The sequence below is a fragment of the Papio anubis genome, chromosome 5 (genome assembly GCF_008728515.1).
Source record: "Papio anubis isolate 15944 chromosome 5, Panubis1.0, whole genome shotgun sequence".
Lineage (NCBI taxonomy): Eukaryota > Metazoa > Chordata > Mammalia > Primates > Cercopithecidae > Papio > Papio anubis.
In genome coordinates, this window is record NC_044980.1 from 43,490,819 (window position 1) to 43,510,162 (window position 19,344).

General features: G+C 35.5%; 1 long non-coding RNA gene across 2 annotated transcripts in view; it reads left to right on the plus strand.

Moving 5' to 3' along the window:
* Positions 1 to 19,344, plus strand: part of LOC103885080 — a 56,795-nt gene that overhangs the window by 16,388 nt on the left and 21,063 nt on the right. The window lies entirely within an intron of this gene.

Here is a 19,344-nt window from a genome sequence, read left to right on the forward strand (position 1 = left end):
AACAGGAACAGAATATTACAACTATTAATAGGTGGCCTCTTGATAGGGGCAGTGTCTATGAAGAAGAGAGAGTGCTTTCATTCAATCACATTTCACAGAAAATTCCAAAAAGTCCACAATAATTTTCTCTTTCTTTCCAGAAGGTATTTGAACAAATAAAGTTAAACTTTATGAGTTATCACAAAGATGGAAGTTGTGCATTGATATCTCAATGACTGTGTTTCCTGGAAAGATGACTTTTGTGGAACAGGATTAAATTCTTCACAGGCTAAAATTGGTTACATGCAAGATAGTCTTCACAGCATCCTATGTATAAACAAGTAAATGACACTTTATTAAAATTTTAGCACTTTTATCAATAAGCATTTCAGTTGTTCACAGGAAATTCTTCTATTTTCTGTTCACTTTCTGAGAATCAAAGTGACATACAAATGACCACATGGAGTTATATTTTTCTGTATTGGTTTCTTGGAAGATGTTTATTTTATTAAAGGGAGAAAAAAGAGGTAGCATAGAATCGTGTGAGGAGGCCGGGTGCAGTGGCTCACGCCTGTAAATCTCAACACTTTAAAAGGCCAAGGTGGGTGGATCACAAGGTCAAGAGATTGAGACCACCCTGGCCAACATGGTGAAGCCTCGTCTCTACTAAAAATACAAAATACTAGCTGGGTGTGGTGGTGTGTCCCTGTAGTCCCAGCTACTCGGGAGGCTGAGGTAGGAGAATCACTTGAACCCTGGAGGCAGAGGTTGCAGTGAGCTGAGATCTTGCCACTGCACTCCAGCCTGTCGACAGAGCGAGATTCTGTCTCAAAAAAAAAAAAAAAAGATTTGTGTGACGAACCATGGGCTTTCGTATGTGCTCTACCACTCTCCTGTAGGGTTTCGTTGGACAAATCACTGTCCTGTCTCAGATTTCCCATATAAAAAAATGAAGATAATATTACTCAGCTTTTTGAAAGCCAACAAAATTCAATTGCTATGCAACATTGAAAATTACTGTATAATATATAATTTTTCAAGTAGAATGACTTATGAACAACACTAACTATGAGTTAGACACTCTACTAAACACAGAATGTCAACAACATAGATTGGAACTGTTATCCCCATCTTAGAGGGGTAAAGTTAGGACACAAAAGGATTAAGAAACTTGCTAAGTGCCTCCTATTACAACACGATGACAGTTCTTAATATGATGCGATGGGGTCTGAGGCATTCTCTTTGGATAAGATGGCAAATAACACCCGTCACAGTTGAAGACTTGGCTAAAACAGGCCATAACATTTCAAGTGTCTGGTTAGTGAGGGTTTTACTGTTCCACTAAAGTGGCAAAACCAATAATACAACTTCTTTTCTCCATGAAGATAAACTACAACAGGTTGTGATAACCTAATGGTCCAGCTGTACTCTTGCCTATTCACTATTTGCTGCATTTCTTTCTTTCTAGCTCCCAAGAATATGTGAACAACTGCATGGTGCCTTAACAGTAGACCTGAACTTTACATTCTGCTTCAAATGCCTTTCTTTTTGGTTCATTGTGGTTTTCCTCTTGCTGTTGGACCTTTTGCAGGACAACTCTGGACTGCTATAGCATGTTTTAAAGGGTCCGTGGGCATTTCTGGTCTTTTTAGTCATGGAAGAAGCAATTTGTTGCATTTTGGGGGGTGGGGAAGAGTTTATTTTAGATTGCCAACTCTATATTTAAGCAAATCTAGACATTTTGGACAAACATGTAAATATATTGACAAAGATTATCAAGGAAAATGGGGTTACCCAGCATGATTTAGGCTGTAGAATCCATACAGTGACCCTAAGGCATGTCCTACAGAGGACAGGGAAATGCAACTGCTGCCTTGGTCCTTGCTTTGCAGCCTGTTAAGCCACTCATTGCTCCAGTTAGATTTTAAAAGTATACCTAAGTATATTCCCACTAAATGTCCATTCTTTCTTCCTCACTAGGACTTCAGTCTTAAATTCCTAGCTGCTTTCAGTGAGCTGGGCTAAATGGTCATACAAAGGCAACAGACTTTGAACTTTGAACTGTCAAAGCATAGATTAGAACTAACTAATGTTTTCACTGGTTCACATATTTAACCCTTTAGAACATGAAGTGCTTAGAAAATCCTAAGTAGCCTCATTTATCTATTCTAAAAAGGGATTAGAAAACAGGGAAAAAGGAAGGCAAGATGCCTTTTACTATTTTTTTTTTCTGCAAATCTTTCTCTCATTGATTACTTCTCAGCCTGTTGCAGGTGTTCTCTGGATGGGTCTGCCTTCATGGCATCTCTCCTCTCCCAGGACACGGGAGAAAATGAAGCCTTTTCCAGAGTTTTTGAGGTTGCTAATGCCAAATTCTGCAAGGTCATAGCCAATGCATGTGCTGGGTATAAGTACATCTGAAAGCACTGAGTGAGTTGATGGAGACCTTCATGATTGAGGTCAGGTTTAAAGGAAACAGCAGCAACTGTTCAGTTCCAGCAGATTTATGTTAAGGTAATGCAAGGTCAGTTATAGCAAATATTTAAGATTTTTCCAGAGAAACCAGGATGCTAGATTTCTTTTTCAAATATAAAATCTTCTACTTTTAAAAAGTTGTCCTATATGTTATGTAAAACTCTGACATGGGCCAAAGAAAACGTTTGTGGCCTTGATTTGCCCAATGGGACACAAATATGTGCCCTCTGTAATAAGAAGTGACATTTATTATCTGTTTGATGATAGATTAGACAATGTGCTCAGTGCATTAGAGCATTTATCCTGAAAAAGTTATTTTCAGTGTGTTTGTGTGTGTTCTTGTGTGTAGGATGTAACTATGTATATCCTTGAAAACTTTTCCTTTGGCTTAAGTAATGATTCTTTCCCATTTGCATCAATTTGAGCAATTCCTATTAGCTTGGCTTAATTGTCAACTGCTCCACACAGACTTCTATAACAGTGATGTCTCCTAGCTCTGAAATTCATTTCCATATATTTTCTATACCATTAATTTGCTACTTAACAAACACTATTTTATGACATCTGTTATAATTATTACATTTTTATTGCTCAACTTTTCTTGAATATTATGTCTTGTTTCCCAATCTAGATTACAAACTTTTTTAGTGAAAGGATTACATAGACATTTTTCTTAGTCTTCTTCTGTGAAGTATATATGTGCAAGGTAGGTTTTTGACTATTTGGGTGAATATGTTTAAAGTCAGTAACTCTATACCAAGACATCAGTATATACTTAATTTCTTAAGTAAAATGTTATAATAATAGCTATCTATTGCGTTCTTGGTAGGCACTGTGATAAAGTCTTAAAAAACTTACAAGTTTGGTATTATTGGCTCTATTTTATGAGGGCAAAAAAAATCCTGAGACTTGAAAAGGTTTTTGGCCAAGTCACACATAAGTTGCAAAGTGGGTGTGGACTTTAATATTAAAAACACCAATAATAGGCATTAATAATTGTGTGGAAAGTATAACTGAAAAGATAAAATAATTCCTAATAAGGAGGGTAAGTCATCCAGAGCACAGCAAATAGTATCATGAAGAGGATTTAAATATAGGTGTTGTAAGTCTCCATCCTCAGATAAATGTGAATACTAATAAAGACTCATTATTCTGAGTGTCGACAACAGTGATGTAGCTATTCTCAATTTTTTAAATATAACACTTCTTCTTCTACAATTACCTATCTTGAAAGGATTAATTCATTCTTTCAAAAACCTAGCTGCCAGAGTCATAAAAAAAGAATGTTGGAATTAGAAGAGATTTAAAAAATTACTTGGCCTAACCTATGCATTATCAAATGAGAGATATACACATAGAACGAGATTTGCTCAAGTACATACTACCCAAAAATATTAGAACCAGTACTGCTTTTCCATATAATAAAATAATATAAAATACTAAAACCATTTTATTCTTAGGAAATCACTACAGTTTATTTTTGATAGTCTGTTAGCTCCCAAATCTCATCTCAAATTGTCATCCCCACATGTTGGGGGAAGGACCTAGTGGGAGGTGATTGGATCATGGGGGTGGATTTCCCCCTTGCTGTTCTTGTGATAGTGAGGGTGTTCTCACAAGATCTGATCATTTAAAAATGCATGACACTTCCCTGCTTCCTTCTGCTGTACTACAGTAAGACGTGCGTGCTTCCCCTTTGCCTTCCACCATGACTGTAAGTTTCCTGAGGCTTCCTAGTCATGCTTCCTGTACAGCCTATGGAAATATGAGTCAATTAAACTTCTTTTCTTCATAAATTACCCAGCCTCAGGAAGTTCCTCATAGCAGTGTGAGAACGAACTAAGCATGCTGGGACCTGATCTCTTGATTGAGAGAGAACAAATGCAAATAGTTGTCAGCAGATAATTCTTGATCCTGATTGACAATGGTAGTTCTCTACGTTGATCTGAGCCAGTTGGACTGAGGAAGATATGGTAGATGATTCTCATAATAATAAAATGATGCAGGAAATATATAGTTCCTAGATTCTAGTAAATATGACTGAGCTCTTCAAGAAAAGGAATTGTGTTTTGCTGGGTTTGATTTTCTAGCAAACAGCTAAGTGCATGACACTTGTTGCTGAAAGGAATGGTGGAGGTTTTCCTTCTGCTTCTGATCCAATTGTCATTTAATGATTTTTTTCTACCTGTCATGCCCTGCACCTTGACTTTCCTCTATATTAATCTCATTTAATTCCCACCAAGAGAGAAAGAAACAAATCCATGAACAAAAAATCCCCAAAAAACCTTTTGAGATAAGTATCATTCTTATTTCACAGATAAGGATGCAGATGTAGAGATGGTAATTTTCAGTACCCGCCATTAGTAAAACAGATGCTAAAATACTTGATTCAAATTCCAGAACCCTTTATGTTACACTGCTTCCTCTCTCACACCTTCTGTTAAAAGTACTTGTATTTGAAGCTGTTTGGGCAAACATCATGTCATTGATCCTAACATTGTGTTTGTTACAATGAATACAAAGTTTTGACCATCTTAGCAGGAGGTAGCTATTGAAGATGATAACAATGTTAGGAGCTAATTTTTGAACAGACATACTAGAACAAAATAAGTATTGCCCCTCTCTGGGAGGTGGTACTATTCAGTCTTGGAAGAGCCACGGAGTTATTAAAATATCAACAAAATGAAACATTGCTTTTCCCTTTACAAAAAAAGACATAGACATTGATAAAGTCTCATGCTGTGCCAGGAGAACTGAGCTACATAATAAAAGATCAATGTTGAAGGAAATGTATAGTGCTGAAAGGATAAACAGTATTCCAGTCTTGACTCTGACCGAGTTTCCTTTATCTCTATGAAACCAGATATATGACAGATGCTCAATATGTAGGCAGATGAAACTTGTATCTAATTATAAAGACAACAAAAAAATAATAACCAAATTTCCTATGTTCTCTTCCTTTTTCACAGGCTAGGCAGTAAGGACATCTGAGGAGGACAAGATTTTTTTTCAAACATTTAATCTTGGACTGCAATTATCAGATTAAATGATTATTATGAATTTTCGCTTCTTGTAAAAAAACAGACTCAAATACAGCTTTATTTAAGAGCATCAGAAATGTGTATAGAAAAAATATTCTTAGATGTTTGTAGAAAGCAATTCAATATTCATTACCAACTAATATTCTGAAGAGTTTGTAGAAAGCCATCCAATATTCATTAAAGCCTGTGACTGATTTCACTGTTCTTTGACATAGCTGTGTTTTAAGTGATTAACTTTAGTCTTCTCCTTAAACTAATTAGCTACCTTACTAAATTTTAATGAAAAAATGAAAATAACTTGATTAGACAGCTATAGAGATCTATGTAACATACTATGCATCCTGACTTTTGAGAGTAGATATAAAAGCAGCACAAATTGGGTTAATTTAAACTCAAACTAAAGGTCAGCTGGCAAAAGTAAAGACCTGTGTGACCTCTTGTTCAAATCCTGGAAGCTATAAATCCTACTAAATTACTTAGGGCTTTCTTAAGCAAGCCCAACAAACGATAATCAACATTGTAACTATTGTTTAGTTATGGACTGAATAATAAGCCTGGTTTTTATTTGTCAAAGCAACAGACCTTAAGTCATTTGTAGAGCTATTCTAATGAATAGTAGAAGGCTGTGTGTTACAAAAGCAATTAAAGAAAAATCATAAAATCCAAACACCTAGAATTGCTAAAACCTTAAAAGTATCCATTAAGCTTTGTGAAAGTCAAACTTGCAAGGGTAAATAAAATGCAAAATACAGAACAAAATCTATTTAGGTTTCACAGTCTCCAGTGTCTCATTTTTATCAAAGGTTCAGCCAAATAAAGAAGAAATTTAAAAACCTGTAGGACTCCAAACCACAAGTTAAGTGACCCTGGGTTTTTGTTGTGAAGTACCTCAAAAAAGGCAGCAGGATATTCTGTGAACCAAAAGTTTTAAAATCTTGGTGACATTTAATGGTGTTTTTCAAGTACTTTAAAAAAATAACAATTAACAAATGACTGGAAGAAAATCCTATCCTTAACTATTTTAAGACATATTTTGTGTTTTATTTCTCATGCAACATATAATGCAAAGTGTTTTATAAATGCTGTTAAAAGTGACTATTATTTTGAAGTGCTATGTTTCTTGAAAGAATGCTGATTACTTCTAATCATTAATAGAATAATTTTGAAAATACATTTTTATTGAATTCTGACATTTAATACTGCCCAAGTATTGACAATATGCATTTCCTTTGTAAATGAAAATTAGAGAAGCCTTCAGCTAACAATTACTATTTTCTAAATCTATTTCTGTTATTGATTTAAAAATTGCAAATGAGAAGATAGAATGACACCTTTTGAAAAGAATTGGAGTCCCTCTTGAAATGTAAACTGCTTATTTTTTGGTCTGCAGGACTATGTTTCAAATGTCAAAAGTCTGTGTTTTTGGCTTTGTATGATAATTTATATGAATAGTTTTGAGTGGGCAGTCTCCAAGGTTACAGAGACCTTGTATAATTATTTTATTGGAGAAATTTTATAAACACAGAGCAAAATGTCAAACTCTCCAGTATATTCCTACAACATGAATTGAAGAGAAAAGAGGGTCATGGTAAAGTAAAAATATTGTCAACTGACCTCTGGGGTTTGGTTTGGTTTTATGTGAATCTAGAGAAAAATGAAGCTTTCTGTGGTAAATGTGGAAGCCACTGAAACCTCCTGATTTTGGCATTTTGACCAGGACTCAAATCTCTGACAAACACAACATTCTTTTTCTAAGAAAAGAGGTTTACAAAGTTCAGAAAACCTTGGACATCAAATAGCTCTTATGAAACAACATTTTGATGATTTAAGTATAAATGAATGAGAAACATATGATTAAATTTCTCTTAAAATACACATGGGATTAAGAATCAAGGGCAAAAGTCCTTAGCAAAATGAGTTTTTAGTTTTACAGAATCCAAAGGTTTGAAAAATAGTCCAAGTTGTTTGACAAACCCAAGGTACAGCTGGATTCTTCACTATTTTGTTGGTAGTACCAATCAATTTTGACATCAGACACTGTGGGTTTCTGTCTCATTCAAGAGTTGAGTCAGGTGTATTCTTGACATTGTAGTATAGTCATCAACATGGTGAGTGAACCAGTCACCAAGGTCTAATAGTTCAGATTCTATGTTAAATCATCGAATGCTCTGTTTATATCAGCATTTTACAATCGTTCATTCCAGGAAGCCAGAAAGAGCTCCCAAATATTTGAAGACAGATCTAATCTCCCCCTACTTTTGCAAAATTCAGAAGTGCTAGTTAGATAAAATGCTAATGTTTTCCAAAGTGTGGAATGCAGACTATCTGTGTCAGAAATACTAAAAATGCAGACTCCTAGTCCTTTTCTCAGATCTGCCATACCTAAATCTCTAGAGGCAGGGCTGAGAATCTCCATATTATACAATCTCTGATTCCTATGCCCTCTACAACATTGAGAATCACATTTCTAATATACGAGGTGAGTACTATTAGATTTCACCAGGAAAGGGCCAAGATCATTTTCTGTGGATTACTTGAATGTCACTTCGGTTCAATTTCTAGATTGAAAGATCCCCATGGGCAGGAACTGTCTCCGCTCATGCTTACCAATGCATCTCCAGCCCTGGATCATTCATACAGTGGGCTCTTGATATTTGATCAAATTTAAAAAAAAAAAAAAAAAAAAAAAAAAAAGAGGTACACATTTTTTCTTTAAAACTTTTTCATGCAATAACGTATTTTAAAATATTTTTGAAAAGACCTGACAGATACTAAATATTCCTCTATTCAACACTTCATTTTCTATCCAATTTTACTATTGCCTCTGAACATGTAAATGAAAGAACATTTAAATAACTTTATATACCAGAATTATAAAGAAATAACAACATATTATGGCCTTTGTCTAAGTAATATCAATCCACCTAAATTGAAACCCCTCTTCTAAATCTCATGAATAATTCTGTCAGGAGAGTAAATGGTAAATCCAGGATACAGTATCTTTACACAGTTACTTGCTTAATGACTCCCTGTCTATATCTGGTATCGCAGGAACAAGCAGAAAGTTTATCCCTGTAAGGTGATACTATGAAAGAAAAAAATAAGTGACGAATCACAATCAGTTAAAATTTATGCCAAAAGATACAAAGAAATGTAATGTCAGGAGAAAAAAATACCTTAACGTGTGTAGTTATTATTAAAAGTGTTCTTCTTAGTATAAAAGTTGCACATGCACTATTTTTCTGTTTATAAAAGAAACTTCATGTTTGCTTAGTTTGGTGACCATCCCCAACATAACACCTCGAGTTGTCAATTTGTTTCTATGTTTACACACACAGGTACACATACCACATAGATGTATTTTTAAATTATATTAAAACTTGAATATATGTTTATTTTTTCCAGTTAATCCAATAGTGATATTTTCCTGTTAGCAAATACTTCTTTTTTTAATGATTACAAAATAGCTCATCTAAGTTACTTAACTGTCCCCAGGTTTTTAGACATCTAGGTCACTTAGCAGTTTTACCATTATAAAAAAGTTTCTCTCTTGATTATTGGCGTGCATTTTGAAGTACATCCCTAATGATTATCTTAGGAAGGACTCAACATAGAACTGATAATGAGAGTGAATATATATTGAGCATTTTCTATTGGTCTGACCCTGAGCTAAACCCTTTGTAAGTATTAGCTCATTTATCTCTCACAAAATACCTATGAAGTAGGTATAAGTTACTATCTTACGTTCTCAGGGTCAATAAGCTAGTAAGGGGTAAATCAGAGTTTGAACCCAGGATTGGCCATTTCCAAGGCCTGTGCACTTCACCTCAATGAAATTAGCGTGTCAAAGAATGTTTGAACTGTTTTAAGGTTTAACACTGAGTGGCTGTGCCAAAAAGTTATGCCAATTTGAACATCTTGTAAGAATCAATAGTGTTCATTGGTTTGACAGAAAAATAAAAATGTATTTATAACATACATGAAAATATTTTAACTTCTATATCTTTCTCATTAAGGCAGCTGAATTTTGCTATTTATATATTTATTTCCATTTCCATTTCTGTAAAATCATTTTTAGCTTTTGTTTTTGAGAAAAAATCACAATCCTTTTCTTTATTGATTAAAAAAAACTTTATTTTTTCCATTTTGGCATTTGTCTTTGATTTTGCATATGATATTTTTGATTTACAGAAGAATTCATTTTTATGAAAAAAAGAAATATTGATTTCCTGTGTGCTATTTGGGGGGTGGGGTCATGTTTAATAAGCAAATTCCTTTTCATGTGAACCTAAAGTTATAATTTTATTTTGTTTTCATTCTTCATATTTAACTCTCTACTCCATCTCAATTTTGTTTTGCTTCTAAGAACCATTTGTTAAATATTAATTTATTCCTCATTATTTTGGATTAATTAATATATATATATTTATAGACTTTCTGTGTATAAAAGAGTATATAATCAGCAAAGAGCGTTTTATTTCTCCTTTCCAAGTTTCGTTTTAACTTTTTTTCTTTTCTGATTGCACTAAGACTTCAGATGCAGCAGGCAACTGAAGTAACAGTAGCGAATGTCTTCATCTTGTTCCTTAGTTTGATGCTTCTTACTGGAGAATAACAGCAGCAAGAGAGAATAACAGCTTGCTTCTAACAGCAGCAAGCTTCTAACATTTTTGAATTTATTTATTTGTTTATTCTTATAATAAATATTATTATTTGTTGACTTATTTTAAATACTTGAGATATACTTATGAACAAAATTCCCAGCCTTGAGGAACTCATTGTATGATTGTTGTAGATTATTTTTAGCATTTCCAAGATAAACACAACTGGGTTACAACATATTTCTTATTTACACAAAATTAATTTTTGATAGTATTTTGATAATTATGAGTGAGACAGGTCTGTAATTTTCTTTCATATTTTAATTTTGGTATCTAATTTTGTTATTATGTTGGCTTTATAGAATGGAATAAAGAGGATTCCTTTTTATTTTTTCTGTAATAAGTTATATGATTAGAAAAATGTGTTCCTTGAAAGTTTGGTAGAACTCACTTATAAAACAATTTGGACAGGATATTTTCTTTGTGGAAAGACTTAAAATTATGGATTCACTTTTATGGTTATCAGACTATTCAGCATTTCCGTTTTTAAAAAATCAGTTTTACTCCATTTATTTCAAATCTATTGCGGTAGATTTATTTATAGTATTCATTTTTTTTTTTTTTTTGGTAAAAAAGTTTAGTGTTTGTTTAATCTTTCATTCTTAACATTGATACCGCTGTTTTTTCTGCTTCTTTTTTTTTTTTTGATTAATCACAAAACAGGTTTATCTAAATTGCAAATTTTAAAAATCAATCCATTTGATTAAATTTATTAGTACACGTACCTCTTCTCTTCTCTTCTCTTCTCTTCTTCTGCGATGAAGTCTCACTCCGACATCCAGGCGGAGTGAAGTAGTGGAATCACAGTTCACTGCGACGTCCACCTCCTGGGCTCAAGCGATCCTCCTCCCTCAGCCTCCTGTGTAACTGGAACTATAAGAACATGCCATCACACCCAGTTAATTTTCTTATGTTTTGTAGAGATGGAGTTTCATCATGTTGCCCAGGCTGGTCTCAAACTCCTGTGCTCAAGTGATCCACCTACTTTGGCCTCCCAAAGTGCTGGGATTACAGGTGTGAGCCGCCACACCTGGCTATATTTTCTTTTGCATTAATTTTAGTGCTGATAATCTATTTTCTCCCCCAGTCTTTTGGAGTTTCATTTACTTCTAATATTCTGAGGTTTCTTATGTTGTTCTTACTCTCTTCTAGCTCCTTAGCCCATTAATTTTTGGAATTTTAATTTATTATTTTTTAATAAGTGTATAAGGCCACACATTATTCTTGAAGTACTGCTTTTAGATATCCTATTATTTTGATATGCAAGTTTTAATTACTCTTTAATTCTACATAGTATTCTAAAATTTCTTTGTAATTTCTTCTTTGAACCATAGCTATTCATGTTTTTAAATATAAAATGTTTTATAGTATCAACCTTATTATGTTGCAGGTAGAAAAAATCTCTGTAGACTGCCTCTTCACTGAAATTAGTTAAAACTTTTTTTAATGTCCAGTATGTGATACATTTTTACAAATACTCCATGTACACTTGAGAATAATGTTTATTTTCTAATTGTTAGGTATAGAATTTTCTATGTGACCAACAGATCAACCTTTTTAAGTTGAGTTGTTCAAATATTCTCTATTTTGTTGAATTATTTTTTAACATATCATTTAGAAGTTTCTTAGTTCTGTAATTATTAATATGAGTATCTTTTTTTCTCATAATCCCATTTTTTAAATATATTTAGAGTATATGTTATTATGCAGGCATGTATTTATAATTATTTTATCTTTCTAGTAATTAGTTCTTTAATTATTTGGAAAGATCCCCCTTAACTTGCCTTTGTAACTCTCTCAAATTCTGCCCTATGTGTCTCTTCTTTGGCTGACTTTAATGTATCCTTTCCCCATAATCACCCATGACTGTGAGTATACGTTCTCAGTGAGTTCTGAGTCCTTGGTTTATGGATGCATAACTCTAATCTCTGACTCTGTCTTCATATCCCTTTCTTCCTTGTGACTCTGTGTCTCAAATCTCCTGCTTTTTTCTTATAAGGAAAAAAAATTAGTGCCCACCCTAAATCCAGGATGATCTCATCTTGTGATACTTAGTTTAATTACATTTCTGAAGGCAAGTAGTAGGAATTTGGATATATTTTTGGGGGGCTTGCTATTCAATTCATTACACCATTTCAGTTTGGGACGTTTCTAATGACCTATCTCTATGCATACTGATTCTTTCTTTGGATGTGTTCTCTATATAATGATCCCATTGAAGGTTTTCTTCCTTTCTGTATTTTGATAACCATCATTGTGTTTCAATTTTTTATTAGTGTTTATTTCTCTGATTATACTACTCTCTGTTCCTGCATATTGCCTACTTTTTTCATTAAAGCCTTCAAATATTACCATATTAACTAACATATTAATCATAGTTATTTTATGTTCTTTTCTGATAATTTATAATCTATATGATATCGGAGTTTGGTTCTAATGCTTGCCTTCTATTCAGAATGTGTTTTTTCTTGCCTTTTAGTATGCCTTGTAAACAGGGCCTTAATGAGATTTTATTTTAATCTGCCTGAGTTAAGTTGTGTTTAATATTTGCTGTAGCTGTGGGTGCCAGATGCCCCAAATTCTTCTAGGATGCTTGTTTTTGTCTCTCCTGTTGTCTTTGGACTTCCCTAAGTACTCCTTTTAATAGAGTCTGCATTTTGAAGTTCTTTCAACTGTAATCCTCTGTTTTTCCTAGGGTTCTGTTGGTTAGTGATATGGTGTGGTGAAGGAGCAGCATTTTATAATCATCTGATTAAACCTGTGTTTTAGTGGGCCTGGTCTTTGATTTTCAGTGTTGCTTAAATTTCTCCTTTCTCCTTTTTTTTAGGTGAGACAGAAAAACTAGAGAAGGCTAGAGGTGAAAAAATTTCCTCCCCATGAGTGGATAAGGCTCTGGTAAATTCTTTCCCTAGCAAATGTCACTTTATTAAGGAGAAGGCTGGACATATTTCACAGTGGTTACTCTTCTCCTCCCCACTGCTAGAGCCACAAGGAGATCTTTCTCAGCTTTTTCACTATGAAAAACTGGTGAATAAAACTCTACAAAGTGTAGACAAAACCCACAATAGAGTGAGCACTCCCCTAACACTGTGTTCTGCAGAAATTTCTCCTTCTCAAGTTAGTCCACATTTCATCTCCAGCAATTCATCAAATTTACCACTTAAGTGTCCCTATGAGTTTTATGGCCCTACTGGCTTATTTGCTAGATGAACAGATCTTAGATATGACTCTGATTTTGCCTTTCTGTCCAGCTTTGGAGAAGGTGGTTTGCTTTTAAAATTCAGTTCTCTTATGGGTTCAAGAAAAGCTGATTATTTAATTTGTTCAGCTTTTTCGAGTTGTAAGGACAGGCATGATGGCATTAAAGCTCATTACATGTTAGAGCTGAAACAGAAGTCCTCTTTTTTTTTCTTTTAAATATGTGTGTATTTATTTTTTGGTCCTTAATATGGTGTATTTATGTGACTGTCCTATATTCACCTGAAAATAATATGTGTTTTCCTGCTATTGGGTGGAAGCCTCTATAAATGTCAATGAGGTCACATTGGTTGGTGATGTTCTGTGGGTCTTTTATATCCTTAACAGATTTTTCTCTACATGTTTTTCATTAGTGAGAGAAACCCAACTATAACTGTGGATTTAGTTTACCATATTATTATTTATTTTCTATTTCTTCTAATTTCTTTTTATTATTATTATTATTATACTTTAAGTTCTAGGGTACATGTGCATAGCGTGCAGGTTTCTTACATATGTATACTTGTGCCATGTTGGAGTGCTGCACCCATCAACTCGTCAGCACCCATCAACTCGTCATTTACATCAGGTATAACTCCCAATGCAATCCCTCCCCCCGTTCCCTTCCCTATGATAGGCCCCGGTGTATGATGTTCCCCTTCCCGAGTCCAAGTGATCTCATTGATCAGTTCCCACCTATGAGTGAGAACATGCGGTGTTTGGTTTTCTGTTCTTGCGATAGTTTGCTGAGAATGATGGTTTCCAGCTGTATCCATGTCCCTACAAAGGACACAAACTCATCCTTTTTTATGGCTGCATAGTATTCCATGGTGTATATGTGCCACATTTTCTTAATCCAGTCTGTCACTGATGATTGATTCATCAGACTTGGGTTGATTCCAAGTCTTTGCTATTGTGAATAGTGCCGCAATAAACATACGTCTGCATGTGTCTTTATAGCAGCATGATTTATAATCCTTTGAGTATATACCCAGTAGTGGGATGGCTGGGTCATATGGTACTTCTAGTTCTAGATCCTTGAGGAATCGCCATACTGTTTTCCATAATGGTTGAACTAGCTTACAATCCCACCAACAGTGTAAAAGTGTTCCTATTTCTCCACATCCTCTCCAGCACCTGTTGTTTCTTGACTTTTTAATGATTGCCATTCTAACTGGTGTGAGATGGTATCTCATTGTGGTTTTGATTTGCATTTCTCTGATGGTCAGTGATGATGAGCATTTTTTCATGTGTCTCTTGGCTGTATGAATGTTTTCTTTTGAGAAGTGTCTGTTCATAACCTTTGCCTACTTTTTGATGGGGTTGTTTGTTTTTTTCTTGTAAATTTGTTTGAGTTCTTTGTAGGTTCTGGATATTAGCCCTTTGTCAGATGAATAAATTGCAAAAATGTTCTCTCATTCTGTAGGTTGCCTGTTAACTCTGATGGTAGTTTCTTTGGTTGTGCAGAAACTCTTTAGTTTAATTAGAGCCCATTTGTCAATTTTGGCTTTTGCTGCCATTGCTTTTGGTGTTTTAGACATGAATTCCTTGCCCACGCCTATGTCCTGAATGGTATTACCTAGGTTTTCTTCTAGGATTTTTATGGTATTAGGTCTAACATTTAAGTCTCTAATCCATCTTGAATTAATTTTCGTATAAGGAGTAAGGAAAGGATCCAGTTTCAGCTTTCTACTTATGGCTAGCCAATTTTCCCAGCACCATTTATTAAATAGGGAATCCTTTCCCCAATTCTTGTTTTTCTCAGGTTTGTCAAACATCAGATGGCTGTAGATGTGTGATATTATTTCTGAGGACTCTGTTCTGTTCCATTGATCTATATCTCTGTTTTGGTACCAGTACCATGCTGTTTTGGTTACTGTAGCCTGATAGTATAGTTTGAAGCCAGGGAGCGTGATGCCTCCAGCTTTGTTCTTTTGACATAGGATTGTCTTGGCAATGCGGGCTCTTTTTTGGTTCCATATGAACTTTAAAGCAGTTTTTTCCAATTCTGTGAAGAAACTCATTGGTAGCTTGATGGGGATGGCATTGAATCTAAAAATAACCTTGGGCAGTATGGCCATTTTCACGATATTGATTCTTCCTATTCATGAGCATGGTGTGTTCTTCCATTTGTTTGTGTCCTCTTTTATTTCACTGAGCAGTGGTTTGTAGTTCTCCTTGAAGAGGTCCTTCACATCCCTTGTAAGTTGGATTCCTAGGTATTTTATTCTCTTTGAAGCAATTGTGAATGGAAGTTCATTCCTGATTTGGCTCTCTGTTTGTCTGTTATTGGTGTATAAGAATGCTTGTGATTTTTGCACATTAATTTTGTATCCTGAGACTTTGCTGAAGTTGCTTATCAGCTTAAGGAGATTTTGGGCTGAGACAATGGGGTTTTCTAAATATACAATCATGTCATCTGCAAACAGGGACAATTTGACTTCTTCTTTTCCTAACTGAATACCCTTGATTTCTTTCTCTTGCCTGATTGTGCTAGCCAGAACTTCCAACACTATGTTTGATAGAAGTGGTGAGAGAGGGCATCCCTGTCTTGTGCCAGTTTTCAAAGGGAATTTTTTCCAGTTTTTGCCCATTCAGTATGATATTGGCTGTGGGTTTGTCATAAATAGCTCTTCTTATTTTGAGATACGTTCCATCAATACCGAATTTATTGAGCGTTTTTAGCATGAAGGGCTGTTGAATTTTGTCAAAGGCCTTTTCTGCATGTATTGAGATAATCATGAGGTTTTTGTCTTTACTTCTGCTCATATGCTGCATTACGTTTGTTGATTTGCGTATGTTGAACCAGCCTTGCATCCCAGGGATGAAGCCCACTTGATCATGGTGGATAAGCTTTTTGATGTGCTGCTGGATTCTGTTTGCCAGTATTTTATTGAGGATTTTTGCATCAATGTTCATCAGGGATATTGGTCTAAAATTCTCTTTTTTTGTTGTGTCTCTGCCAGGCTTTGGTATCAGGATGATGTTGGCCTCAGAAAATGAGTTAGGGAGGATTCCCTCTTTTTCTATAGATTGGAATAGTTTCAGAAGGAACGGTACCAGCTCCTCCCTGTAGCTCTGGTAGAATTCAGCTGTGAATCCATCTGGTCCTGGACTTTTTTTGGTTGGTAGGCTATTAATTATTGCCTTAATTTCAGAGCCCGCTATTGGTCTATTCAGGAATTCAGCTTCTTCCTGGTTTAGTCTTGGGAGAGTGAATGTGTCCAGGAAATTATCCATTTCTTCTAGGTTTTCTAGTTTATTTGCGTAGAGGTGTTTATAGTATTCTCTGATGGTAGTTTGTATTTCTGTGGGGTCGGTGGTGCTATCCCCTTTATCATTTTTTATTGCATCTATTTGATTCTTCTCTCTTTTCTTCTTTATTAGTCTATCAATTTTGTTGATCTTTTCAAAAAACCAACTCCTGGATTCATTGATTTTTTGAAGGGTTTTTTGTGTCTCTATCTCCTTCAGTTCTGCTCTGATCTTAGTTATTTCTTGCCTTCTGCTAGCTTTTGAATGTGTTTGCTCTTCCTTCTCTAGTTCTTTTAATTGTGATGTTAGAGTGTCAATTTTAGATCTTTCCAGCTTTCTCTTGTGGGCATTTAGTGCTATAAATTTCCCTCTACACACTGCTTTAAATGTGTCCCAGAGATTCTGGTATGTTGTATCTTTGTTCTCATTGGTTTCAAAGAATATCTTTATTTCTGCCTTCATTTCGTTATGTACCCAGTAGTCATTCAGGAGCAGGTTATTCAGTTTCCATGTAGTTGGGCGGTTTTGATTGAGTTTCTTAGTCCTGAGTTCTAGTTTGATTGCACTGTGGTTTGAGAGACAGTGTGTTATAATTTCTGTTCTTGTACATTTGCTGAGGAGTGCTTTACTTCCAATTATGTGGTCAATTTTGGAATAAGTGTGATGTGGTGCTGGGAAGAATGTATATTCTGTTGATTTGGGGTGGAGAGTTCTGTAGATTTCTATTAGGTCTGCTTGCTGCAGAGATGAGTTCAATTCCTGGATATCCTTGTTAACTTTCTGTCTCGTTGATCTGTCTAATGTTGACAGTGGAGTGTTGAAGTCTCCCATTATTATTGTATGGGAGTCTAAGTCTCTTTGTAAGTCTCTAAGGACTTGCTTTATGAATCTGGGTGCTCCTGTATTGGGTGCATATATATTTAGGATAGTTAGCTCTTCCTGTTGAATTGATCCCTTGACCATTATGTAATGGCCTTCTTTGTCTCTTTTGATCTTTGATGGTTTAAAGTCTGTTTTATCAGAGACTAGGATTGCAACCCCTGCTTTTTTTTGTTCTCCATTTGCTTGGTAAATCTTCCTCCATCCCTTTATTTTGAGCCTATGTATGTCTCTGCGTGTGAGATGGGTCTCCTGAATACAGCAGACTGATGGGTCTTGACTCTTTATCCAGTTTGCCAGTCTGTGTCTTTTCATTGGAGCATTTAGTCCATTTACATTTAATATTAATATTGTTATGTGTGAACTTGATCCTGCCACTATGATATTAACTCGTTATTTTGCTCGTTAGTTGATGCAGTTTCTTCCTAGCCTCGATGGTCTTTACATTTTGGCATGTTTTTGCAATGGCTGGTACCGGTTGTTCCTTTCCATGTTTAGTGCTTCCTTCAGGGTCTCTTGTAAGGCAGGCCTAGTGGTGACAAAATCTCTAAGCATTTGCTTATCTGTAAAGGATTTTATTTCTCCTTCACTGATGAAACTTAGTTTGGCTGGATATGAAATTCTGGGTTTAAAATTCTTTTCTTTAAGAATGTTGAATATTGGCCCCCACTGTCTTCTGGCTTGTAGAGTTTCTGCCGAGAGATCTGCTGTGAGTCTGATGGGCTTCCCTTTGTGGGTAACCCGACCTTTCTCTCTGGCTGCCCTTAAGATTTTTTCCTTCATTTCAACTTTGGTGAATCTGGCAATTATGTGTCTTGGAGTTGCTCTTCTTGAGGTGTATCTTTGTGGCATTCTCTGTATTTCCTGAATCTGAATGTTGGCCTGCCCTACTAGGTTGGGGAAGTTCTCCTGGATGATATCCTGAAGAGTGTTTTCCAACTTGGTTCCATTTTCCCCTTCACTTTCAGGCACCCCAATCTGACGTAGATTTGGTCATTTTACATAATCCCATACTTCTTGCAGGCTTTGTTCATTTCTTTTTCTTCTTTTTTCTTTAGGTTTCTCTTCTCACTTCATTTCATTCATTTGATCCTCAGTCACTGATACTCTTTCTTCCAGTTGATCGAGTCGGTTACTGAAACTTGTGCATTTGTCACATATTTCTCGTGTCATGGTTTTCATCTCTGTCCATTCGTTTATGGCCTTCTCTGCATTAATTATTCTAGTTATCAATTCTTCCACTCTTTTTTCAAGATTTTTAGTTTCTTTGCGCTGGGTATGTAATTCCTCCTTTAGCTCTGAGAAGTTTTATGCACTGGAGCCTTCTTCTCTCATCTCATCAAAGTCATTCTCCATCCAGCTTTGATCCGATGCTGGTGATGAGCTGCATTCCTTTGCAGGGGGCGATGAGCTCTTATTTTTTGAATTTCCAGCTTTTGTGACCTGCTTTTTCCCCATCTTTGCGGTTTTATCTGCCTCTGGTCTTTGATGATGGTGACGTACTGATCGGGTTTTGGTGTGGGTGTCCTTCCTGTTTGTTAGTTTTCCTTCTAACAGTCAGGACCCTCAGCTGTAGGTCTGTTGGAGATTGCTTGAGGTCCACTCCAGACCCTGTTTGCCTGGGTATCAGTAGCAGAGGCTGCAGAAGATAGGATATTGCTGGACAGCGAGTGTACCTGTCTGATTCTTGCTTTGGAAGCTTCCTCTCAGGGGTGTACTCCACCGTGTGAGGTTTGGGGTGTCCGTCTGCCCCTAGTGGGGGATGTCTCCCAGTTAGGCTACTCAGGGGTCAGGGACCCACTTCAGCAGGCAGTGTG